The 26,858-nt window shown below is 37.1% G+C and overlaps 1 protein-coding gene across 4 annotated transcripts in view; it reads right to left on the reverse strand.

Annotated features, from left to right (window-relative positions):
* Positions 1-26,858, reverse strand: part of NYAP2 (neuronal tyrosine-phosphorylated phosphoinositide-3-kinase adaptor 2) — a 260,781-nt gene that overhangs the window by 9,763 nt on the left and 224,160 nt on the right. The gene's annotated exons all lie outside the window — the stretch shown is intronic.

The following is a 26,858-nucleotide window of genomic DNA, read 5'->3' on the forward strand; positions in this document are numbered from 1 at the left end:
ACTCTGACAGTAAGATGCTTCAATTTATTACCTTGTACATAACAAATAAGATATTAAGCAATTATATGACGTGTGTTAAGAACACTACCCACAAAATATTTCATGACTTTGTTGCGTTTTTGTTTTGTTTTGTTTTATCACCAAATTCTTCAAAGCTTTTTAAAATTTAGCTGTAAAATTCCATTTCACCTCACCCCAGAGTTAAAAGAACTCTGGGTTTGATTTACAACAAGCATGCATTGGGAGACAATTGTAAGACAATTGTTCAATTGATATGAATACAGTTACATCTATTGGACAAGATTTTCATATTAACATGATTCAGCAGAGGTAATATTCTTCGCTAAAAGTTGATGGGGATAAAATCAAGTGAACCTCTTCCTTAAGGTAAAACACAAATCCCCCATCCCTTATGTGCAGGCTCCACATAGTGACATCTTTCCAGAGAGTACAGTATAGAAAGGGGGAGGAGAGTAACTTAACAGTGGATAGCCTGGCAAACACTACCTACACACACCAAGTGATGGACAGTGATTAAGCGATGTTGATCATACGGACCCTGGATACGATATTATGAGAAAGGCACACTGCCTCTGTGTTCCTCCTCCCCATACCCATAATATCAAACTAACCATGAGAAAAACACCAGACAAACCCAAATTGAGAAATACTCTACAAAATACCAGCGCAGAAATACTCAAAACTGTCAAGATCATCCAAAATATAAGGAAATTCTGAGAAACTATCACAGTCTAGTGAAGGCAAATGAGACATGATAACTGAAATTAACTAATGTGGTATCCTGGAAGGGATCCTGAAACTAAGAAAATCCAAATAATGAATAGGCTTTAAAAATACTCTTTCAATATTGATTCATTGGTTGTGACAAATACAGCATGACAGTGTAAGATACTAACAAAAGGGGAAACTTGCTGTGGGGTATATAGGAACCCTCTGTGCCTTCTTTACAGCCTCTCTATAAATTTAAAACTATTCTAAAGTTCAAAAAATATATTTTCAAAAATCACCTGAAGAGACTACATTCTTTCCAAATGCTAATCGTAACTTATCTTTCACTCTTTAGATGGAAGCAACATGGTATAATGGAAAGAGTTCAGGACTTGATTGGGATCCTCATTGTTACGTGACACTGAAAAGTTATGTATGTCTTTGAACTTGTATGCACTTCTTCTATACATTGTATATATATATTGGTACATAATTCATATACACATAGTATATACATTTGCATATACTTCATATATATTTATGTATATTGTATATACTTTATGTATACATTGTGTGTATTGCTACATATGTCACACTTCACATGGTTGTAGGAGGCAGTGAACTAAATAATGCTGGCAATTGGATTGAGAAACTGTAAAGTGCCAGACACTGCTAATGGTCTTAATTACTAATCCTTTAATACATGAAGAATAACATAAATGTCAAGGAGTCTTTAACTTACCTCAATCATTACTTTCTCTAGGAAATAAACTAAGTACTTCCCTATATTGAGTATATTTTATCCAAAGAACAAAGGAATGATAATACTGTTCAGTAATACATCTCCATACATTTTTTTAAATATTCAATTGCCAAAATATGTAAACCATAAAGAGATAAAAATACTCTAAAATAAGCACTTCTACACTAGCATTTCAACACTAAAAATGACAGCAGAATGAAGTTTATACAAGCAGGCATATCTCTATCCATTTGATTTTTGTACCTCATGAGTTAGCATGTAAAAAATATAATAATTTACCAAAGACTTAGGGGACAAAGCAATGTGGAGCAGGTGCCTTGTTGGCCTCAGAATTAAATTCAACTATTGTGAATAAGATTTAATTTCTTAAACAATAGACCTAATACCAATATTAATTTTCAGATGCTCCCGGGCAGGGGTGGGGGTGAGAATCTGTTCCAGGCTGTTCTCTCTGTGACAATTTCTCCACCCCTATAACCCACATTATGAGAAATCATTTCCAATGCGGTGAATATAAGATTTAATCTGGCTGAAAAAGAAATAAAAGTCACCAAATTTCTTTGAATTTTCTCTTTACCCTGCAGAAAATTTCTCCAGGAGAGCATGGATAGCATTAGTGGGGCAACAGGGAAGGACAGGCATGAAGGCTGGGCTGATGAGATTCGAGAAAGGAACGCTAAGTCTTCCGTTATTATGGGGGATAGCGAGTCCGCTACATCTGTGCAGTCCTCATCCTTAGGTGTCATGAGGGCGGCCAGAGGTGTTAGTGAAACTAACATTGAAACTCTTCTTCCTCTCACATGTAGTGGGCAAAGAGATTGGTACTTCAGTAACAAAACATACATAAAAAATAACATGTAAGTAACTGTGGCCTTTTTATGTAGATCTTCAGGATAATGGACAGGAATTGGCAAAACACAACCCACTTCCCAAATACAGCCTACTGCCTGTTTTTGTACAGCCCATGAGCAAGAATTTTTGTTTTACGTTTTTAAGTTGTTGAAAAAAAAAAACAAAAGGAGAATATTTTGTGATACATGAAAATTATATGAAATTCAAATGTCAGTGTATACAAAGTTTTAACTGGCACACAGACATGGCTATTTGTGGACGTATTGTCTATGGCTGCTTTTAGGTTATAGAGTTACATAGTTGGGACAGAGATCACACATCGCACAAAGCCTAAAATATTTACTGTTTGCCGCCTTATAGAGAAAGTGTGATAATCTGCTATGTAAGTGGCCAATTAACCCTTGAATTATGTATATTTTGGAACTGTCTAATAGAAGACCAAAAGGGATAATATTAATATTGATGCTATAGAAGGGTCTATAAAACAAGTCAAGAGCATTGATTCATATGTGCTCACATATTTTTCATATCAAGTTTGGCCCATTAGATTTGAAATCAGCTCTGACAATTAGTTTAAAGGAAATATTTGAGAATGTCAACTACACATTTTACAATTTCATCATCAGAAGGAATAAAAAGAATGTTGGAATTAAATAAAGTGGATTATCTGGGGTAAATTCTCTAGGTAAGAGACTTAATATAAGGTCAGCCCCTTGTTTTAATAACCTTGAAGTAGTCATCTGTGATGTGTTATTGTAGGAATTGACTTCAATATAAAAGTTGTTTTGAGAACTTTAAAAAAATGATTCTAGTGAATTATATTTGTTTTCTTCTTCTCCAAATATATTTTGGGAAGAAGATTTCAGCTTTACATAGTTTAGGCAACAATATAGGTCCTCAATAAACCTTCTGAAAGTGACATAACATAGAGATGGAAGGGTTATAATTACCCTCACTTGTTAGCAAATTCACTAATAAAGTTGCTTTATTTCTTATCAAATAACAAGTGATCAAGTCCATGTTACTTGATCCTTACACAGAAAACAAACAAGCAAAAAACTTGTCTTTTTCTTTTTTTAAGATTATTTATTTATTTACTTATTTATTTATTTGAGAAAGAGAGAGAGATCGAGAGTGAGCATGATCTAGGGGAGGAGCAGAGGGAGAGGGCCAAGCAGACTCCCCACTGAGTGTGAAGCCTGAGGTGGGGATTTATCCCAAGGCCCTAAGATCAGGACCTGAGTCGAAATCAAGAGCCAGACCTTTAACCGACTGAGCCACCCAGGCGCCCCCTTGTCTTTTTTCCTCGAATGAGTAAATTTTGCTCCACGTATCTATTATAAAATAGTTGATATTTTTAAAGCCTACAGAAGTGACCCAACATCATATTTTCTATGCTCAGTGTTTGAAAGGTACAGTTAAATAATCCATATGGCATTATAATTACTTATAAACACCATTTGTTCAACTTCCAAAAGTATAAATTCAAGGTCAGGAAGATGATCCTACACTAGCTGATTTTTTTTCCTTTTTTTTTTTTTTTGTATGAAGGCCAAAGTGAAGCTATTTGAACAGATAATACAAGCGTGCAATACCAAAAAAAAAACAAAGTATGCAGTACCAAAAAAAAAAAAAAAATAGGTAAAGTAAGTGTACAATACAAAAAAAAACAGATAAGTGTGCAATACCAATAAAAGATATAATATGTGTGCCATATCAAACAATGGAGAATCTAAATATGCAATACAGAACATAATATAAGGTGAAATACCAAAAAAGTGGGCACTTTTCAATTTCATGGGCCTGGATTTGATCCCAAGGCTTTCAATCTCATTTTGGTAGTGTTGCCCAAGTTAGTTATTTTGTTTTCTTGCCTGAGTTATTATGGGAATTAAATATTCCTCATGTTATATTTTAATGCTATTATTTGAAACAATAGCAACTTTGGTATATCTTTAGCTTTTTTGATAGTTTTTTGCCTGTATTTTTTTTCCATCTTTAATTCTGATTTATTGATTGGGTGCTTCTTAAATTATTCCCTGTACTCCTCTCTCATTCATCAACAACGTTGACTCAGAACCTATGCTTTATGAAAGAATTATTACACAAGTTAACAACTGAGGCATGTACTGGAACTGTAGATTTTACTTCACATGCCTAAATTCCACTTTAAAATATAAATATATTGATAAAATGAGAGCAACATCTTGATTTCAGAGCTGCTTTTGAATGCAACATCATGGGCATACATTAACCACACCTTCTTTTTCTAGATCTAAAGATCCCTCTTCATGTATAAATTCTGATCTACTACTAGGCATATGAGAAACATCACATGTTGGTATTTCAAGCCATAGAAGCTATTTGTTTTTACATATTTGTGCTTGCTTACATGATCAATTATGTAAAACTCACTAATCAAAAAGATATAAAAATTGTAACTTAAGACAATTACATGGCTTTATGGTGACTAACATAATAAAATAAAATAAAATAAAATAAAATAAAATAAAATAAAATAAAATAAAATAAAAAGTAAAGAAAAAATAGAGCTTTAATGTTAATGTAGATTGCTCATTTTCTCTGCCTGAAAAATGAGGACAACAACCAACTCTTCAGTTTTATAGTGATGTCCTTTAATCAAGACCAAGTCACAGGTCATATCCCAGGACAGAGGTTGATTTTAACTACCGTGCTACACAGTGACAAGTGTAACTGATCCCAAGCTCCTCTAATACACTGTGCATCTTTCTCAAATAATAACAATTCTATTTTTGTGTGTGTTTGATTTCCCATTTTCTTTTTTTTTTTTTTAAAGATTTTATTTATTTATTTGACAGAGAGAGACACAGCGAGAGAGGGAACACAAGCAGGGGGAGTGGGAGAGGGAGAAGCAGGCTTCCCACAGAGCAGGGAGCCCGATGAGGGGCTCGATCCCAGGACCCTGGGATCATGACCTGAGCCGAAGGCAGACGCTTAACAACTGAGCCACCCAGGTGCCCCTGATTTCCCATTTTCTTAAGAGACAGTATAAGACAGATGAAATGGATAACATGACCTGGTTTTACCACTTATTTGTTGTGAGATGTGGGATAAGTCACCGAACCTTCCTGAGGCCTTGTTTATCTGGGAAACGAAAATAATAAGACCTCAAGTATGTTGGGAGGAATGCAGGTGACTTAGCATCTATTACAAAGTGGGCACAAAAATATAAGCTCCTGGGGCGCCTGGGTGGCTCAGTCATTTAAGTGTCCAACTCTTGATTTCGGCTCAGGTCGTGATCTCAGGCTCGTGGGATCTAGCCTGCGTTGGGCTCCGCGCTCAGCATGGAGTCTGCTTCTCTCCATCTCTCTGCCCCTCCCCCCTGCCATCTCTCTCTCTCTCAAATAAATAAATAAATAAATAAATCTTTAAAATTTATATATCTACAAGCTCCTCTACCCCCAGTAGACTGTGAGCTCCTTGAAGATAGGAGCTCTGTTGTTAATCCTCATGTCCTTAGCCGTCAATACAATGGAAGTATGTATTAAGTACTCATGCGATGCATGAATTAACAAACAGGTGACTGGAAGGGTAATGCTCTCTGAGTGCTTTCAGGAAAGGCACTTTGGAAATTTTTGACTTAATAAATGATTTTATTTCACTTTGGTTCGGTTGAATTCAGCAATATCCTGAGTGTACAAGGTCAAAAAAATTATTTCCTACAATTTTTGAACCTCAGGAGCATCGGACCTCAAACTCAGCCCTCAATTCCAGGTGAGCCATGCCCTGGATGCTCTATAGTTGAGAGCATCTCTCTCAGACTCTGGGGTCTTTGAATCCTTGGGGCCTCAAGGATTCATATCCTTTGAATTGTGGGACCTCAGAATCCTTGAGCCTTTGGCTCAGGTTAAGTGATACACCTATGGTCCCTAAACCTTGGCATGCCCTTACCATCCCTTGGGAGCTTGTTAAAATGAACATTCTTAGTCACTATCCCCAGAGATTCTGCCTCTAGGTTCTGGTAAAGTGGGTCTCAGGCAACTGCATTCAAATGGTCCAAAAAGCATTTAATTCCCCTTCAGAAATGTTTCTCAAATCTGTCATCTACGTTTACATCTCCAGTGTCATGCTCTTCATTCGGCTCCTGGACTCTAATGCTGCACTTATAATCCACCAGCCACACTCTGCCCAAGTGCTGTGAAGCCCCCATAAAACCATAGTCCTCAATGGCTCCCCATTTCCTGCAGAAAGCAGTTCATGCTCCAGATCCATCACAAGTGAACTTCAACATTGTCTTTTCTGGCTAATTATTTTTCCCCACTGTTTACTTCATACTCCTGTCATACCAGGTTATCATAACTCACCCAACACCACAAGCACATTACTTGCTTCCATTCTTTAAATCAAGCTATTTTCTTATTCTGGAACTTACGTTACAGTCTTAGACAATTTTTTCAAGACATGATAATAAAAACAAATTATTCATTATGTATACCTTTTACGTTGCCGTTGTATTATAATTGCTCACATTTGGTTGGGTTTCATTTTTTAAATGCTGTAAGTAATATCTCAATACTTTATGACTTTTTTCTTCAGGAATCCACTCACACAGTAACACAAGTCAAGGGTCTGAACATTTTAAGGCTTTTGATGTAGATATAGCTTATTTGTCTTCCAGAAAAGTTAAACCATTTTCTGTTCCCATAAGCAGTGTGGGATTCATGTCATGTTAGCACTGGTTATGTTACCAACAGACACAAGCAAGCAAACAAACAAAAAATCCTGTAAATGGTATGTGTCTAGAAGAACACTTTGATTTCTACATTTACTTGTATTAATAGTGAGTTGAATGGGCTTGAATATTTCCAAAATGTTTAATAACAGAACAATTGATTTAGCCTGAGTTTATTCTTTTTTTCTCCCTAATGAGGTGGTAGTTTTACTTACTAATTTATACTTTTTAAATAAATTTGGGGAATTTATGTTTTATTTATCATAATAATTTCCAATGTTTGGCACTTTATAGTCATTTATGTTATTACAGACAGATGTTCCTAATTTTTACATAGTCAAATCAATTGTTTTTTTTTTCAAAATGCCTCCATTTTTTATTCTTTGAAGTCCCTGCCTTTTCAATAATCAATAAATATTTTATATTTTTCAAGGCTTGCAAACTCTTTAATTCATCCTTTACTTCTTTGTTCGTACTTCTCCTTGTCGCTGAAAATATGTTGCTTAGAAAGGGTAAATATATTTAATATGAAAAATGAAACAGAAAGTAAAACACTGAAAGGACAGATTTTACTTCTTAATCCTCCATGAGATAAGAATCTACTTTTATTTATTTCAAATATTTCATCAGCTGTTAAAGCACTATTTGTTAATCATCATGGTTGAGTCACATTTCAAATTTTAGAAGTAATTCTGTACTATAATCTCATTTTATGAGGTGATAGCTGGTGTGACATTGTTTGAATTATATGTATCAGTTCTACTTTAACGAAAATAATGTCCAAGTGAAAAAACTGTGCTTCCCATCTTGAAATTGCTCTGATGGAACCATTATCTTCTTGAACCATAAATCTATATGCATACTCACATACACACCTAATCAGTCCTTTGCATAAAAAAAAAAATACTGTTTCATTTTCCAGCTTCAGATGATGCATATTTTGGACAAATGTCGTCTTCCAGGTTGCAATTTATTGTAACAGTCTTCTTAAGTGTTTCACTTAGGAAAATATTTAACAATTGTGTTTTAAAAAATCATTATAGTTCATTAAAAGGAAATAAAAATCTGTTTTGAAGACTGTTTAGAAGTCTATCATTAAGCAAATACACATGCACGCATAATACATACTCATACATTTCAGATATATTCATGAACATATGTAAGCATATATATATATAAATATGTACCATACATTAGTGTACATATGTATTTGAATATATTTGTGTATATGTGTATATGTCATACATCTATGATTAAATTATCGAAAATTTCTAGAGATCTCCTGCTTATCACGTTGTTCAAAAAATATAATTCTGAAAGTTTTGCTAAGGGAATATAAGTGTCAGTAATATTACCGAGGAAAAAAATAATGGTCTACAGCTAATAAAATCTCATATCGAGATTATTGATTGATCTCAAGGAATATCAAAATATTCTTGAATGCTTTTACAAAGGTTCTAAAATAAGTGAGGAAGTTATATTCACCTTCGATCAAGTGACTTTGCGGTGAAGGACTGTCACAGTCTAAGGAACACCAATAATGCAATAAGCAGCGACTGTGATTTATTGTGCATAAACCATGTTCCAGGCACTCTGTAGGCACTTAGCATATATGAATTCCTTTAAAGCTGAATAATTCTATAAGCATGTCTTATTGCTATTTTTTAAATGATGAATTGAGGCTTGAAGAGGTTAAGTAGTAGCTACAGCATCATATTCCTAATAGAAGGCAGAACTGGAATTAGAATTCAAGACTTAAAATACAACAAATGTTAAAGTTTATGCTCTTATCATTACACTAGATTATCGTACAGCTAATTATGACTAATGTGGCCCAAACTGGACACCACACACACACACACACACACACACACACACACACACACAGATTCATTATGGTACTTTCACTTCATATAGTTAATGACTTTGGGAAGTGTGTTGGATTAAATAAAGGTGGTAAAGCTTGTTGCTGAAAGATGAAAAGATTGGAGGATTTATAAACTACCAAAACTTTAGTGGAGAGGGGAAACTGTGACTTTATTATTTGTAATATTTGCCATTACTGTCATCACCACCACCTTCTCATCATTGTTATTAAAATTATGGGCACAATAACCAGTTTCCTCTCAGTGGGCAAGGCAGCATGTGAACACTCACCTGCTTCATTTCACTCTAGCCGTAAAATAACCCTGTGATCACCATTTTCTGGACGAGAAAATCAAGTCCAGAAGAGGTTAAAGATCACTTAGCAGCTGCTGGAGAGAGATTCCATACTGGGTGTGAAAGGAAATTAACAATAGAGCGGAACACTACAATCTCCCTCCCTGGGTCAGACCCTCTATCGACAGTGCAGGTTCCTTGCATCTAACCCACAAGAATACACTCAGAAAGGCTTGTAATATTTTCACTTGATTGTCTTGAACATCCCAGGGTTCGACTGCAAAGGTATTTCTTCTCTGCTCTTCACTTTACCTCCCTTTTGGCTTCCTTCTTGAAGACGCAACTACTAAAACGTTTAATGGATGGGGAGTCCTGATAAGAGATGTGTCCAAGTGGTGAATAATAGCAATTTCGATAACAAGAAGAATGATGATACCTTTCTTGCTATAGAAAAATAGCTCTATCTCATCTCACTTCCAAATGGCTCACTCACTGGTAGTACTTCCATATAATTGTATACTGAGCATGCATTACCTGCTCTGGATACTACGCCACAGAAGTCCCTCCCTCTGAAGATATTTTTCTTTTTATTTCATCAACCACAACTGAAGTTCATTTCAATAAACAACTTTTTCCTCACTTCCATGGCGGCAAACGATGTAGTCATCCTTCCACACATACTTAGGCTTCTCCAAGTATTTTCACAAATATGGTGAGATATGTCTCCTGACTGAGTTACACAAATGTTACCTGATTCAATGAGTTGCATTAGGAGAAAAAATAAAAAGGAAAGTGAGAAAAAAAAAAAGTAAAAAGCTGCATAAAGGAAAAAGGCCAGGCATGTTTTTTATACCACCATGAAAGAAGATGCTAATTGCATCAAACCATCATTTCACAAATTCTTTGTTGTAGCAGAATTTTAGAGAACAAAATTTCACCATCAAGAAAAGTAAAGGTTCTAAACATTGTAAATGCATCACATTTTCATATTACCGTATGACAACTAAATGCAAAAAGCAAGTTGTCAAAATTGGGTGTTAACTTTGTATCTCTTATGAAGAAATACAAAATGCAAATTGTCAATTGTATGTAATTTGGCACATGTTCTCTGGCGAAAGACTTGTCAAACATACAGTGGAAACCCATCTATCCAAAAATGCACCATCCATCTAGTTGTGAGTGACACGGTATCTGCATCTTTACACGCGTATACAGAGCATACCTACACATGTAATAAGTGGATTCTTCTGTGCAAGGATACAGAAAAATGCAACGACTAAGAAATAATGATAATATTACATGAGAAAGAATTGATTTGTCATTTAATTCTCAAATGTCTGAAATTGCCTTAAAGTGTTGCTGTTTTAAAATGTGGAGAAAGTGGTGAAGAACACCTAATATAAGCGTCAATGATATATGATGTGATATATCATATCATACATCAAAATGCAAGATGAGGGTTTTCAGAGAAAAGCTGATTTATGTCACATATAAAAATATTATGTCTACGTCCATAGACAGGCCCATGTATGTTCTTAAAAAATATATAATATAATACAATATAATATAATGATAATTAATAACATGGTTATAATGTTAGATAATATAAAATTAATGTCAATCGTAAAATAATACATAAATATTGTATGATATTTAAAATAGTATAAAATATTAAATAAAAATATATATTATTCTTGATTTGGCTTTTTACCACTTTATAATTATAAAACTCTTTGCCCTTGGAAAGTAAAAAGGCTATAGAAAAATTTTGATACATTTTCTCCAATTAAAAAGACACAACATATTTCTCAGCAATTAAACCTAATAATGACTACAGATATAATTTCAGCTGTTAATTGATTAAGCTAATTGTTTGTAATAAAGGAAAAAAAAAACCCTCTGAGCAGGTTTCAGAATTAATTTATGTTTTTAAATGAGCAAGAAGTTTATAAGTAGAATGCCTTAAAGAGACATTCCCTTAAGGAGCAAACAGTATTACAAGATAAAATTCAATTACAAGAAGTATATTGATGTTTTTCACTAAGTATATTCTCTTAATCGCTTACATTAGCATTAATTTAATTTCAAGTTTAATTTCATTACAAAATATTGGCTTTTAATAGTGCATATGGACTTGACCACAGATAAATTAGGGAGAGTCACATCTCAGTAAACATTTGTTTTCTCTAGCAAAAGAGAGGAAGGATCATAGGCAAGCAGAATATGCTAATCTTCAAGGAACAGACCTTAATAATAATCACTGGAATAGCTAACAATCATTCTTAGTTCTTATAACTTCGAAGGAAGCTGGGTAAGTACATAAAATATATGTTTTTCTTCACCAGAACGCATTGCTCAAGATGAGCATAACTTTCTTAGAAAGGAGAAACACGCTTGCGATCACAAATAATTCTGAAGCCAGCTTTGCTGTTTACTAACTATAGGCCAGTCTTGGCCTCAGGTTCCTGCTTCTCTCCTGCTTCCTGGGGTTTACTCACTGCCCAAGAAGACGTCCTTCAGAGCAGCTACAAAGGCAACAGGGGGCTCAGCTGACTGCTGTCTGGGAGAGGGATGCCCTGTGTAAGATGTGCTGGGCAAAGAAATAAACAAGGGTTTCCATTCAAGTCTCAGATTGAATGTCTTGAAATCTAATTATCAGATGAAAGGCTCTTATTTGCTGGTAACACATTTCTCACGAGGGTAATCTGATGCAGTCGGCTAAAGTTTGGAAACTGGAAGGAATTGTTTATTAAATGGTAATTAAAGTTTTCACCATTGAGAAATGCCAGCTAGTTTAAAAATGTCTTTTCTAAATCAATACTTAACAAAACGTCCAGGGTTGTGACACAAACATACACTCTTTCTTCCTGAGAGTGACTGGAGGTATTACCTGGAAATGACTCTGCCACCCCCCACCCCTCCCAGCACCCACCTTTCAGAGAATTGTGTATGAGCCATAGTATCATTCTCTTCGATACATAAGGACATCTTAAGTTCAAAAGTGGAATCAGGGAGAAGGAGAAGCAGGTTTCCCGCTGAGCAGGGAGGCCAATGTGGGGCTCGATCCCAGGACTCCGGGATCATGACCTGAGCCGAAGGTAGATGCTTAACGACTGAGCCACCCAGGTGCCTAGGAATTGCTTTTATCATGCCCTTTATCTGCCTTGAAGCGTCAAAGGGCTCCTGTTGTCAGAACGTTGTGTCTACATAAGTTAGGTTGCTATTGAAACACGTGGACCTTATGGTCACATCTGTTTTCATGATCTCATTGCTTACAACTCCTTCCTAAGAACTCTGGGCTCCCACATCATTCCCAAGTCAAATCAAAAGATGATTTCTCTCAACCAAGACTGTTAGATGTCCAAAGATGTGACATGCCTATTACTTTTGAAAACTGGAGGAATCCTTTTCGACATTCTGATCTAAGAGCCTGAAGAAGCAACAAACACAGCTTCAGAAATCCATATTTCATAACAGCTGAAATGACAAGCTTTCTTCCACCCCAGGTTAGATGGATGCAAACCACTCAGAAATAAAATATGAGAGGGGGAAAAATGAAAATCAGAAAGACAAGAGGGAAGCAGGAGGAGATGGGTGTTTTATAATAGTTTGTAGCTGCCAAAGGTTCAAATTGAATTGAGGTGGCCTAAAAACCATACTACTACTTTCATTTCTTCCTTCCCATTTCAACTGCTCTGCCTATGGTTCTCCACACTTGCTGACATAAAAATAATTATAAATGCATTGGTTACCTTCTAGTATAATAACCATATGTTACTCACCAAAGACCTTAGAATTTCTCATGGGTGTAGGCAGGACCACAGTAGCTAATAATAAAGAGCCTATATCTTTTAGTAATTTTATTTTTCTTGGAATACCTTCCTCAAGACCAAAATTTGGTGGACTTTTTTTTTCCTATTCATATCAAATAAATGGTTTTCTAGGTTGGTTCAGAAAGGAGAGTTCTGAAGCTCAAGACCACACCTGCTGTGAATGGATGGTGTGCCTCCTTCAATAAGTGTTCAAAGAACAATGAGGAATAGAGGATGCTTCTCTGCAGTACTAATGGCAGTTGAGTTGCTAAAAATGGTATGAACAACCACTAACGCACATTAAGCACAGTTAAGGTGCCAAGTGCTTTATATATGCTCGATTTACTCCTCGGATCAGCCTTATTGTAAGGTAGCTATCAGATGCCCATTTTACAGATGAATAACTGAGGCTCTCACTGAGCAAATAAGTGGATGGAAATAGAGTCTGAATTCAAGTGAACTAACTCCACATACCCTTTTAAGTCTTACACCATGTGGCTCTGTTCTTGGAGTAGTTGTGTGACTACAGTACAATTATAAACATTTTAGGTTACATATCTATCACTGTTCCTGGAAAATAGAATGTGACCAATAAGTGTTAACTTTCTTTCTCTTACTATTTCACAGATTAAGTACCTGAGGCATTACATTGCTGTCCAAAGATGCACCACCGGGCAACATAATAGCCAAATCTAACTCAGTGCCCCATGGCTTCTCTCGGATTTCAATGACCCCTCAGTGATTCCTAAGACTTTAGACACTTCAGGGATCAATCTGCCTTTGCACCATGGCTATTACCATAATTGATGCATTTATATCTACAGTAATTATTGGAGACCTATATATACTCCCTTGTAGTTACAAAGGACCTTGTGACTGAATTCTGTGTGTCTCTCTCCAGACAGATACAGATCTTTCATACGTGATCTCACTTTCCCCATCCCTCACCTGTCAACTGGAGGCAGCAGATTCAGCAGAAAGGACAGATGTTCTCAGGAATGACAGAGCCACTCTTGGGGAGAAGCCCAGCTTTGTCCAAAAATCAGGAATAGTCATCAGTCAGGAACATCCATATTGGATTTGTTTGATGGAGAAACTTTTTTTTTTTTTTAAGAAAAAATACTAAAATTTTGGGCTATGTCTGTTTTGGAGCTCAGCTACTCATCTAATCCACAATCACATATGTAAAAAAGCACATAAAGCATATTGCTATTGCTATTGGACAACTTGTATTCTATCTAATCTTTTCATATGGCTATAGCCAGGTCTAGGGTGCAATGACTCAGAATGATATTTTCCAATAATTTACATCTTATTAAAAAAAAAAGATTTCTATGGATGGAGACATATCTAATTATGGAAATGACATGCAATATAACGATGAGATGACCTTTTAACATACTTTTCTTTTTATGAATGTGTAGGTTCAGAATTACAAAACAAACCCTAGTCTTTTAAGAGCCAACAGTCCATTTTCAGTTTTCAGGGAATAAATCTGCATTGGAGGGAACATTGGGGAAGTTATAAACTGCCTCAGCTTTTTATTTTTAAAAATAGGAATGCTAGTCTCTATGATAATCTGATTATGTGGGGTCAATGAAATATAGCCTATCCTTATAATAAAGTTATATAAGTAAAAGATAAATCTCTTTAAAGATTTATGTTCAAAAATTCCTTGAATTAAAAAAATATATATATCTTGAGAAAATTGAGCCCTAGAACTCTAGAAAAATATAAATTATTGTCAGCCGAATAATTCAGGGAGAAGTGCCATATTTGGCATTGGTGGTAAGACAGGGTTTATGAATGAACAGTGACCCCTTGCCAGTGTAAGAAAACCCCAGAATCAACCCACACTCCTGTACTCTATTAGTACTATCTTCTAAGGCAGGGCCTTTCGAAACGAGAGCTTTTTCCATACTTTTAAATCTGAGCAACGTTTTAATCTCTGCCAAAGATGTCTTTGGCTAATGAGGGAGAGAGTTATTTTGTCAAACTTCATAACAAATTTTAGAGGCTTCCATTAACCTTTGGACTGGAGGCCCTGGAGCTCATGGGAGGTTATACTGCTAAAGCCAAATGCTCACTCACGACTTACAAGACAAGGGAAAATGCTAAGAGGTAAACTGGACATTGCAGTCTGTCAAATACAATGCTAGCTACTCTGTAGATCACCTCACCTCACATCGCCATTTATATTCACTGAAATAGCTGTGAATATCTCTCTGTGCTACAAGTGAGGAAACGGAGGTTGCCGAGCTGGGTGGTGAAGGATAGAAAGTTTTAAGCCAGGGCTGAATGATTCCATACCATCTTTCTACATGCCAAAGCATTCTTGAGAGTTAGAAGAAAAGGTCAATAATAAAATTGATTTGAAAAAAAAAAATTAGAACCATTAGAAACCCCAATCTGAAAGCAAAAATGGATCATCAATATATTTGCAATATATAAATATTGTTGTAAGTTGTGTTAGTCAATGGAATTACTTAATTCGATATAATTATCATATGCCTTAATGGACATTGTAGACAAAATTCTAAAAAAATACCCAGGTACTCACAATATCATATATATAATATTTAATGCACAACCTCTCACTTACTAGTTAGCTTTTACTTCTATGGTCATGATTTCAAATTATACAGTATTACTAATATTTTCTTTTCTGCTTTTTCTTTTGCTGAAATAAGTACTTGCTTTTTTAAGACATTCCTCTAAAATGAGAACATGCCTCCAAAAACAATTGTAATGGTGTCCATACTTGTAGGCTACATTTTTCCCTGAACACAACTTGCCAAGTTTCTCATACAATATATTTAATATCTTTCTCTTAGCTGGGACAGAAATAAAATAATTTATTCATTGTCCTTTGAGGACTGAGCAATGATAACAAAACCAACGATGTTGTCAAATCTATTTTATCATAAATTACCATTATCCTATACTCTTTAGACCTATAATTACAGCTCATCTTAATTACTACCATTTTTCAGATAAGGCATCTGAGTCAGAGAGGTTAAATAATTTGTCCATGGAATTCAGCAAGGGGATAATTTGAGCTAGGATTAAACCCAGAGATAGTGTACATCTGCACATTTATATCCAATCATACCAAGTTCATGAGCAAAGCATTTCATAAATAAGTTTATTCTGGGAGGGACTCCTCTGGGTCCCCCACGCTTTTATTTCATATCTATCATGCAATTCAAAAATATATAGTATTCTGGAAAGAAACAAATGATCTTTATTTTTATTTGTACTCATTTAACAAAATGCTACAAATTAAATGAAAGGTTGCCTTCTGCCCATGAAACTTTAGAAAAAGGTCTGAAAGAACTTGACCTTTGAATATGGAAACCATTAATTTGTTCCAAGTTTTGAGAAGAGCAGTGGAAACTCTTTCACCACTAGTAAACAATGACTAATGAAAATCATTAATGTAACCTATGCGGGTTGTGAAAAAAACACATCTTGCCAAATGATATGAGAAGGTAGTCACGGATAATCATTCATCTTGTGATAGAAAATAGTGCCACATCATTTTTCTCTTGTTAGCACAGAAGACTGGCGTTGTGCCCCTCACTTCACTAAACACGATCTACTCTAAAATCAGCATGTTATTACAAATATAACTTCCAGATTATATCCCCATTCCAGTTCTCTGAATCCTGATGACCCCTGTGCCCTTGGCAAACATCAACAAATCTTCAGGACACCCCCACTGGGACCAAATAGAATCTCTAGTTCTCTCTCCACGTATCACTCCCAGGAGAACCTGCAAAGAGATCAGACTCAGGATATGAGATGTAACATGCTCCATTTCTCAATTGACTAATGGCAAATATAGGGAGCTTCGTGGTCTCAAATAGCAAAAGGAGGAAAATCAGCAAAGCAATGGCAAGTCAGGGGTTATGGTCATAGGACTACGACTCTGGACTGAGGGGAGGTTTCCATCCCACACCCTGCGCTGATTCACTTTGCACGCCTGTAGTTAATCCAAGAATCATTATCACACCATAACTCACTGATGCCCATTGCACACTCACCAGTACTAGCCCCAAGGGGCAAATGTGAACACAAATATTTCTTGCCGAGTATTCCAAGCACACTAACCCTCCCCATTCGCCACCAGAGGTTCTAGATAAAGGATTAATTAATAATCTCTGACTGTTTTCATGTTAAGTTCACAAAGCATTTCATATGCAAACACCAGAAAATATAGCCCTTCTTAACCGGTCACGTCAGGATGCTTTTTAAACTTCCAAATCCATACAACCTAATATATATTCAAAGCCTCAAACTCTCTGCAAGTTACAATCTCTTGAAGGCATCCGTGTCCTCATCAAAGTCTTGCTGGGAGAAACGGAAGGTTTTCATTTATTTTTGCATCTTCTCTCTACCCAGAAGCATTCAGAGCACAAAGCCAAGACCCAACTCCGGAAAATTAAGACCCTGAGCTTTGTGGTTTCACCTGACTTCCTCAGCAGTTCAGCAACAGAGCACCTGCTTTGTCATTATGCCCAAGATTAAGGGGAAACAGAGGACTATCCGTAGGGAGTACAGAGATGGCTGAAGATCTCTTTGGCATTTCAGCCTCCCTGCCAAGGAAGAATGGATGGGATGTGTCCCCAACTGTTCTTGTTTCGCCACGTTCATGTCTCAAAGAAGACTGAGCTTTCTGACTACACTGTGTCTAATAACTGCTCATCAGTACACCAATTCCATTACCAAAAAGGTTGCACGACCATAGCATAAGATGGTAATTTGATTCACAAGTGTCTGTATCTCCTATCACTGCCTGGAAAAAATCTAGTCTGCCATTGATTCATAGTGATAATCCAAGGATGGTGTGTATTTTTTCTAAAGACATTGTTATAAGCTGTCCAAATAAATTTTATGAAAATTGACTTTAATCCAGATCTCTGCCATTCCAAAACATATAAAAAATGTGAATTATTATTTGAGCTTGTAAAATGATTGCCAAAACCCTACAGTAAGATTTTTAGAGAAAATACTGAAATCATTTTCTGAGGAAGAGAGAAACTAAGTCAATAGCACCCCTTTGTGGCAATAGAGGGGTATACAAATGATAATTAAGACCATTATTTTATAAGGGTCTTTACAATTTTTTTCCTATAAAATTGTATTTATAAAGGCCTAAAGACTCATCTATGAATCCTTTCCCCTGCCTTTAGGCAGAGCCACCCTAGTATCGTCTCACTGATTTGGGAAGCTGCTATGGTTTTAAAGGTCTCCAAAGGGAAGATTTCATGACCTCTCCCGGTAAAACATTCCAGGATTTTACTCTCAGGTCTCATAAAAATACTTTATACAACAGCGTCCACCCATTTCCTCTACTTAAACCTGCCTCTTGGGTTGGGATGAGAAACAGATGGTTTCTATCCTTTATTCCTTGGCGGCTGTGTACATCGTTAAGGCTATGGAGAGGGAATCATAGCAAGAGGAACGCATCGTGGTCTATCTATACATCCTTCCAAGGTAGGACCTACAAATACCAGGTCCACTGTTCAGAGCAGAGGGTGTGTGTTTAGGGGCCAGAATGTGCCAAGCAAAGCTCTTCATCTGAAGAGGTTTTCAGTTTTCCCTTATACATGGGGAATCCTTGCGCCCTCCAGACTCTGCATACTTTCTCGCCAACCTGACTCTTCAGAGGACGTGCTCAAACTGGTTTTAAACAAGAGATTTTTGAACAAGAGTACCTACTAAGTTAACCTTTTTATACTTTGCACATCATCTGATGATGGGATAGAACTGCAATTTTTCATGTTGCTTTCTTTCAATCTTTCTTTTTTTTCTCTTTAATGTCTAGCATAATTCTACATTTTCTATTACTGAACGGAAGGCTACTTTACATGTTCCTCATTTAAATATTAATTTAAATATTAATGAGTTTTTTTAATGTTATTCACTTTACCCTTCGCCATGATTTTCAACGTCTGCCCAGTACATTCTGGATACCTGTTTTCATAGGGTTGACATGAGAGGACTGTGTTGCTTTTTTCTGTTTTTTTTCTTTTCAGTTTTTCCCACAGATTACTATTTTGTTAGTGTTGCTACTTTGGGAATAAAGAATGTAGGTTTCTATTTATATCTCCAGATAAACTCTATTTTGATAATCCAGTCAGTGTAGAGACTAGCTTTGCCTCGTATTTTTCCACAGCAGTGAGTTTTTAAAGGATGAATTAAACATAATGATATCTTGTTTGTGGTAGGTAAGGACAGAGGTAAGATGCAGACATTTAATTGGGGTCCTTTAATTTTAAAACAACACAGTATAATAAATGCCAAATTCACATTCCATAATGGCTTTTTATCTTTTCTCTAAAAAGGAAAAAGACAGATTCATGGAAAGTAGTAATTAACACCTATCCCATAAGTGCATGTACTATGTTTTATGCTTACAGGTAGATCATACATACTGTAAAAGAACAACCCACTGTTCTTGCCTAAAACTTCATTATGGATTAAATATGGGCCATATACTCATTTCATACTTGTCTTTAATCTTACTCTACAATGTTTGTAGTTAAGGTGTATTCAATCTATTTTAATCTAAAATTAGCAAACAAAAAAGGTGGGGCATCCGTGTGGACACGATGCCTTTTTTGTTGTTGTTGTTTTTCTTTATTCATTCATCTTTAAGCATTGCCCAGCATGCAACTCGGTACTATCAAAAGATTTCTAGTCCAACTAAGAGCTGTATATTAACTCTGACGGTCCTCTTCCCCCCTCTAGTGGTGAAGAGCAGTCAGAACCTCTGTGGTGGGTATTTGCCGCTGATCCATACAGGAAAGAAGTGGACAGGGTTCAAATCCCAGATTTGCCATTGCTAGCTATGTGCACTTGACACTTAACTTGACTTTTTGTTTTTCAGTTTCCTCATCAGACATAGAGTAATGATGACAATTTGCAGGATTGTTGTGATAGTCACAAAAGAAAATGTAAAGTCAAATCTATTTAGAAATTGATCGAACAAAAAACAGATTTAAAAAAAATATATAACACAAGATGCATAATATATTTAATCAGTGGATTTGATCCTGTGGTGGACAGACTCCAAGACAGCCTCCTTGGTCGCCCCCTCCTGGTACACAGCATTGAGAATAGAGAAACGGCCTTTATCAACTGATCCAACATCGTGTTCCCATTCATGAAACAAACTGACAACGTTCGCCATGTGCTTCTATGAGAAGGCCTTCACAAGTAGTCTTCTGGCTCAAAATGTTTAACTCGAGTCTAGTCCCAAAGGAACAATCAGACAGATCAAAACTAAGGGTCATTCGGAAAAACAAAACAAAACCAAAAAAAAAAAAAAAAAAAAAAAACCCAACAACCCAACAACTTCTAGACTAAAAATTTCAGCATCTTGAAAAATCACTGAGGCTGAGAAATATTCATGATGGAAAGAGATTGAAAAAAGGACAATGAGAACTAAATGTAATCTATGATCCTATATTAGATCCCGGATTGGGGAAGGGCGTAGCGTTCGGGCACTTGTAGACACTCGAAAATGGGCTTTCTCTGAGACCATAGTATTAAGTCATTATAGTTTATTTGACTGCTTTTCTGGGTGTGATTGTTTAGAAATATGCCCATATGCCCTTGGTCTTAGGAGAGACATGTTTAAATATTTAGAGATGAAGTGCCATGATTAAAGTGTGTGTGTGTGTGTGTGTGTGTGTGTATCATTTACTAGGCTCAAGTTCCTTTGAACACAAGAAGTTTTATCAGCCGTTAAGCATCCATCAGAACGCCTGGTGCTTATCAGATGGACAATGAGCATTTGCTGAGTGAATGTATGAAAACAACTTGCAAACTCTAAAGTGTTAATGCTAATTACTGCAAAGCGTCAATGACAGTTATACTTGGTAGTTAAAGTAATGACAGTTACACATGTTAGTTATTAGTATCTGGTTGGTGTACAAGAGATGGTAAAAAGTAACAGTGGGTGTGAGACACAGGCTGGAAAATTTTGTGTGAGATAGGTGATTTTAGAGCTTGGAGGCTTTAGAAGGAGGAGGGGAAGGTAAAATAGCCCCATATTAATTATATCCACACTCTTTTTGCCCAGACCCTAAATGACTGTTTGCAGAGCTGTGGCAAGTAAGGTTATCAAGTCACTATCAGAAAATTTGCAGCCAGCAATATCCTCCAGTGAATCTTTTTTCCTCGGGTCCAATCACTGCTCTTCCCCTGGGAGCAGCTAAGAGGGAGAGGAAGGAAAGATGATGGACAGGAAGAGGAGGGAGTTAAAAACACATGCTCTACTCCAGACCAGTCCCTTGGCCTCACCCCTCTGGGTCATTTCTCCTCATCCTCATGATAAATATTGAAATGTAGCGCTCCCTGGGGGACCTGTAAAATCCCTCCCGAATTTTAAAGGAAATAGGGAAAGACAAAATGCTGCCCCCTTCCGGCAGCTTTAGCAAATCTTCACATACAATTTATTACGCAGTTAACAGTTAACAGTTGCATTAATAGTCTCCCTCCCAGGGAGAAGACAGACAGTATAGCGGGAAGGCAGACTTTCTTTTAAGTCAACATACTAGAGTAGCAAATAGCTCTTTGTCACTGACAGTTCTCACATTTTAAAAAACCTTTTAAAATTCTTTGCCTTTGTATTTAAATTTGGCTGTAGGAGTAGCTTTAGAAATTCTGTGGGCATGTACCATGTGCTCAATCACCCAAAAGAGTTCTCCTGTGTTTAGGGCACCTGCCCAGCAAATCTGAGGCAAAATAATAGAAAAAAAGAGAATGAAAGACAGAAAGAAGTTCAGCCTCAATAACCTTATGCAAAATTTTGTGAAAAGAAAATTTAAATGAAGTAGAATATATATAGACTGTGATAGTGTGATTTATAATAAGGAATTAATACTTGGTCTTCATCTCCATTCCTGGCACAGAGCTCCTAGAACCCTTGGAATTACCTGCCAGGAGAATTGGAAAGCTGTCTTTTGTTATGTTAATGAGATGACTTTTGGAAAGCCGGAAGGATGGGGGCTGGTTGCTGGTGGAGCCAATCACGTGATTAGAGGATCAGCACTTTGAGTCCCACCCACCTCTGGGGAGGGGAGAGGCCTTGGAGAATGAGTTCAATCATCAGTAGCCAATGATTTAATCAATCGGACCTACTTAATGAAGCTTCCATGAAAACCCAAAAGGAGGAAGTTCTGAGAACTTCCTTCCACAGGTTGGTGACCATATGAAGATTCAGAGAGAAGGGGGTTCTCAGAGAGCATTGGAAGCAATGCATTCCTTTCCCAGACCTTGCCCTATGCACCTCCTCCATCTAGCCATCCTGATGCATATTGTTTTATAATAAACCAGTGATCTATCAAGTAAAAGGTTTCTCTGAGTTCTGTGAGCCACTCCAGCCAAGTCTCTGAACCCAAGGAGGGGGTCATAGGAACCTCTGATTTATAGCCGAGTGACAACCTGGAGTTTTCCATTATGGCATCTGAGGTGGGGGCATTCTTGGAGAACGGAGCCCTCCACCTGTGGGATCTGCTGCCATCTGCAGGCAGATAATGTCAGAATTGAGTTAGGATGTAGAACCCCAACTGGTGTTGAAGAATTGCTCGGTGATGTGGGGGGAAACCTTCCACACATCAGAACACAAACTGATGAACACACATTGTGGTAGGTGTCAGAAGTTTAAATGTGATATAAGTTTTGTGTTATTTTAAGAGATGAAATTTCAGGGGTGCCAGGGTGGCTCAGTCAGTTGAGCATCTGCCTTCAGCTCAGGTCATGATCTTGGGGTCCTGGGATCGAGTCCCACATAAGGCTCCCTGCTAGGTGGGGAGCCTGCTTCTCCCTCTGACTCTCCCCCCTGCTCGTGATCTCTCTCTCTCTCTCTCTCAAATAAATAAATAAAATCTTTAAAAAAGAGAGAGAGAAAATTTCATATTGAACTATTTGTGGGGAGAGGGCTTCTATTAGGGACCATAAAGGTCTTAATTTCCTCCAATCCCACTTTATGTTCTGTCCTAAATATATACTTGCATCATTAAAGTTTATCTTTCTAAAGTGGTTCCTATGACATACTCTTCCTCTTTGTGTCAATAAAGGTGCTTTTTTTTTAATTTAAAAAATCAATTTTTAAGAATGAATTGAGTAGGTATTTCCCTTTTCGTGTGAACTGCAGGTGTTGTGTTATCTCTTTCAGTGACACCTGAATTTTAATTCTCTTCTCTAACATTTGTCTCTCATCCCCCACAAGCAGGTAAAAATAGTAAATTAATGGAGGTGGGCATGTGTGATGACTATGTGCAGAGCCACCTATCAGGAGCCCAAATGCTTCTGCAAATTATTACAACAGCTTTGCAATGAGATGCTTAGCTGTTTCCGCCTTTAGCATTAATTAGTTTATTCATTCAATATGTACTAAGACAACTAGAGATTTCTAAGATGAACATATACATCCCAGCCCTCAAAGACTCTATGATCTAATGTAAACAATTATAATCTGCATCTTTGGAATCAAAAAAGATACTCTTTGGAAAAATGAAAAAAAAAAGGGGGTTCTATGGTCAAATATATTCGATAAGGATGACATGTTATAGCCTCCTCTTTGCAATTTCCAATGCACATCTGCAAATTTAAAAACTCTGATAGTGAAGGAATTTATCTAATCTGACCTTTCCCCAGACGGCTTTTCTGGGTAACAGAACAGAAGATAACATCCCTCAGACAACGTTCTCCTTTATGCAAAAATGAGGTGCACTAAGTATAAAGTACAGGGGAGATATGGAAGAAGGAAGGTAGGCTTGGGAGGGTGGCAGCAACCTCATAAAATGGGAGAACACAATTGATTCCAGACTTAACCTATTGATAAGTAATGGTTTCCAGGAGCCCAGGATTAGGGAGGCTGTACCAAGAAGAAGTAAGTGTTAGGCAAATCTTAGAGGCATCCCTGGGACATCTGACAGTGAGAAAACCATGGAGGGTAGTGGATGGGCATGAGATGTACAAGATAGGGTGCTCGATAATGAAGCTGAACAGAAAGACCAGGGCCCGATCATACAAGCCTTGAAATCCATGCAAAAGCAGATTATATTCCATCCTATAAGCAATGGGCATACTTTACAGAATTCTGTATCCAGGAGTCAACGAACACATAGCACTCTCTCGGTGTGGAGGCTGGATATGGGGACAGGTGGAGAGAGTGGACCCGTGTTGGGGAAAAGCATGAACCTGTCATAAAACCTCAAGATCCTTTTGCAAGACACCTTTGGACCTGAGAGACGCCATCACATAAAACAGCTGGAGTGGCCCCAGTCTTGCTATCTTCTGCCCTCCTGTCCTGTGGCTTCTCTTGTTTCCTCCTAATGCACCATGCATCCTCAAGTGCCTTGCACTTCTTTGCTCAAGCAATGTTAAATGTTAAAAAAAAAAAAAAAAAAGCCTTCATGTTAAATAATAAATGACTGAAAATAAGCATTTGCATTTAAACATTGTAGCTTAAAATGTGATTTCATATTCATTATCTCATTTCATATGGATGTAGAAATAAAATACCTGGAAATTCCATGAGGCCTGGGGAAGCACTATTAAGTGTTTCCCATGGAAGACTTCTCCAAAGTTTCCTTGTTTCATTATTTAGGTGACTATCTGATGAGGACAGCACAGACCCCGTCTCTCCCTAGGTTGTATCCTGAATGATCAGTGACTGGCTCATTGGCTTCTCCTGAAAAGTTGATGGGGTGGGTATGATTACTCTTGACACCTTCTGGTCCTTCAGATAACTTCCTCATTTCCTGGGATGGTACTAAGTCATGACTCCATCCCTGTCAAAACAGCTGACAATTGGGATTATTACCTAGCTCTAATGCAGCATTTACTTTAGAAAACAAAGGCTTTGAAGTGACAGTATGTTTGGCTCCCCCCCCCCCCAGTTTAAAGTGTCTGTTCACAGGTTCCCCACGGAAGCCCAGAAGCTGGATAAATCTTGGTGAATACATTATTTTGCTTTTGTGTGCCGTTGGTTAAATCTACTCCAGTGCTCTAGAAGCTGCGTTTATGTGTGCATGTGTGTGAGGGGGTGCGTTTTCTTTTCAGCATGTAAACAGAATAAGATGTGCTCGAGTGTTCATGTTCCTCCTCATGCACGCGCACACACTCACTCACACGCAGCACCCCCATGCCTGCAGGGCTGGTTTCTCAGGACCCCCACCCACCGTCCATAAGAGAAGGACACAATCAACGATTGACATCTAGCTTCCTTCCAGGAGTAGCATTCCCAGCCCCACCTCACCCTTGGAGATCCTACTCTTAGGTGGTACCTCGCTCAGTTGAAGTCTGAGTTGAATTTGACCCTCTGCTATGTCAGGTTTAAGTCTAGAGGAGTTCAAAGGCAAGACCTGGAAAAACCAAAGAATGATTAAATAAATCAATGAATGGCATTAATAGAAATGAAAGAAAGGGAGTTTTATGAAGAGCAAATTCAGAAGGGCAGCTATTTCTGGTAGAAAAGAAAACAAACACTATGTAGATAGAACCACCTGGGCTTACACTTCATGTCCTTATAGCTACCACTAGCTATGAGACCTTCAACAGGTAACACACTCTCTAGCCTCAGTTTTCCCATCAGTGAAATGGGGATAATGTTATCTACTGCACATGTAAGCTGTGAGAATAAAATTAGATAATGTAATATCTTGAAGACTGTGGCAAGCACATAATAAGCCCTCAACAAATGCCATTTTGGAAATCTATTTTATTTGGGGAAGATGCTTTCAACCAGAAGGATAATGTTTATTTGCAGCACAGAACAGAGAACAACAGTTTGTCCAGCAGGTGAACGAAGTGGAGAAAGTAGAGATTTCAGGGCTCCTTGAATAAGGCACTCATAATGTGGGTGTATTTATTATTCTGAGTCAAATGTAGTATAACTCTGAGGCAACATTTATATAGCATACACGTTTCTACCTGATCCACATGTAACTTAAGTTGGAGGTAATTTTACCCACTAGTGAGGGAGGCTTCTCTTTTCAGGAAAGAATCTTACACAATATGTTTCAAATACGTTCATGATAAACAAAAGCAGTCAACACGATCCTTCCATTCAGCCAGTCAATCTCCCTTTGCCAGTTTTCTTTTCAGAATGCAACACAGGAAAAAATGACCTCCTTTCCTTGAGGCTCAGGTTGGATTTAGGAAATTACAATGCACAGAAGATGTCATAAGTCTTAAGGAAAATAGTTGTGTCTCATCATAAATAATGCATAACATTCAGAAATCACTGGCTGTGGTTCATTATTCCCTCCCACCCCCCAAAAGTACAAGAAGGTATATCTAAAAGTTGAACAACCTAAAATTGCAAGACTAAAGTCATGAAAATTATCCAAAACAAGTATAATAAAAGACATTTGTTCTGGGTTTCTATAAGTATTATGGTTATTCTTGCAAATAGCATATTTTCTCTGTCATAAACCAGTTTTGATTATATATATTATATATATATATATAAAATATATATATATAAAGCACACTTTGGATGCTAGGTGGCGCTAGGTGTCCACCGAATGTTATGCCACTTTCCCCTCGCTAGATGGTCCAGCTCCTTCTGCAGCCTGATACTCTTTCAGTAGTTACAGCCTATGATGGGGAACGTTTCTGTGGACTTCTGCTAACAACTGACAGCAGAACACAACCGTAGCACTTAGCTCTCAAATGGAGTGAGCATTCTGGAAAGCTTTAACAGTCCTTCAGTGGCTCTCTGTATACAACTCCAACAAGCTCCACAGTGATACACTGGTAATTTGTTCTCTAGACTGAGCCAAAGCATCACTTTCAAGTATATGGA

Source organism: Phoca vitulina, unplaced genomic scaffold (genome assembly GCF_004348235.1).
Source record: "Phoca vitulina isolate PV1807 unplaced genomic scaffold, GSC_HSeal_1.0 scaffold1, whole genome shotgun sequence".
Lineage (NCBI taxonomy): Eukaryota > Metazoa > Chordata > Mammalia > Carnivora > Phocidae > Phoca > Phoca vitulina.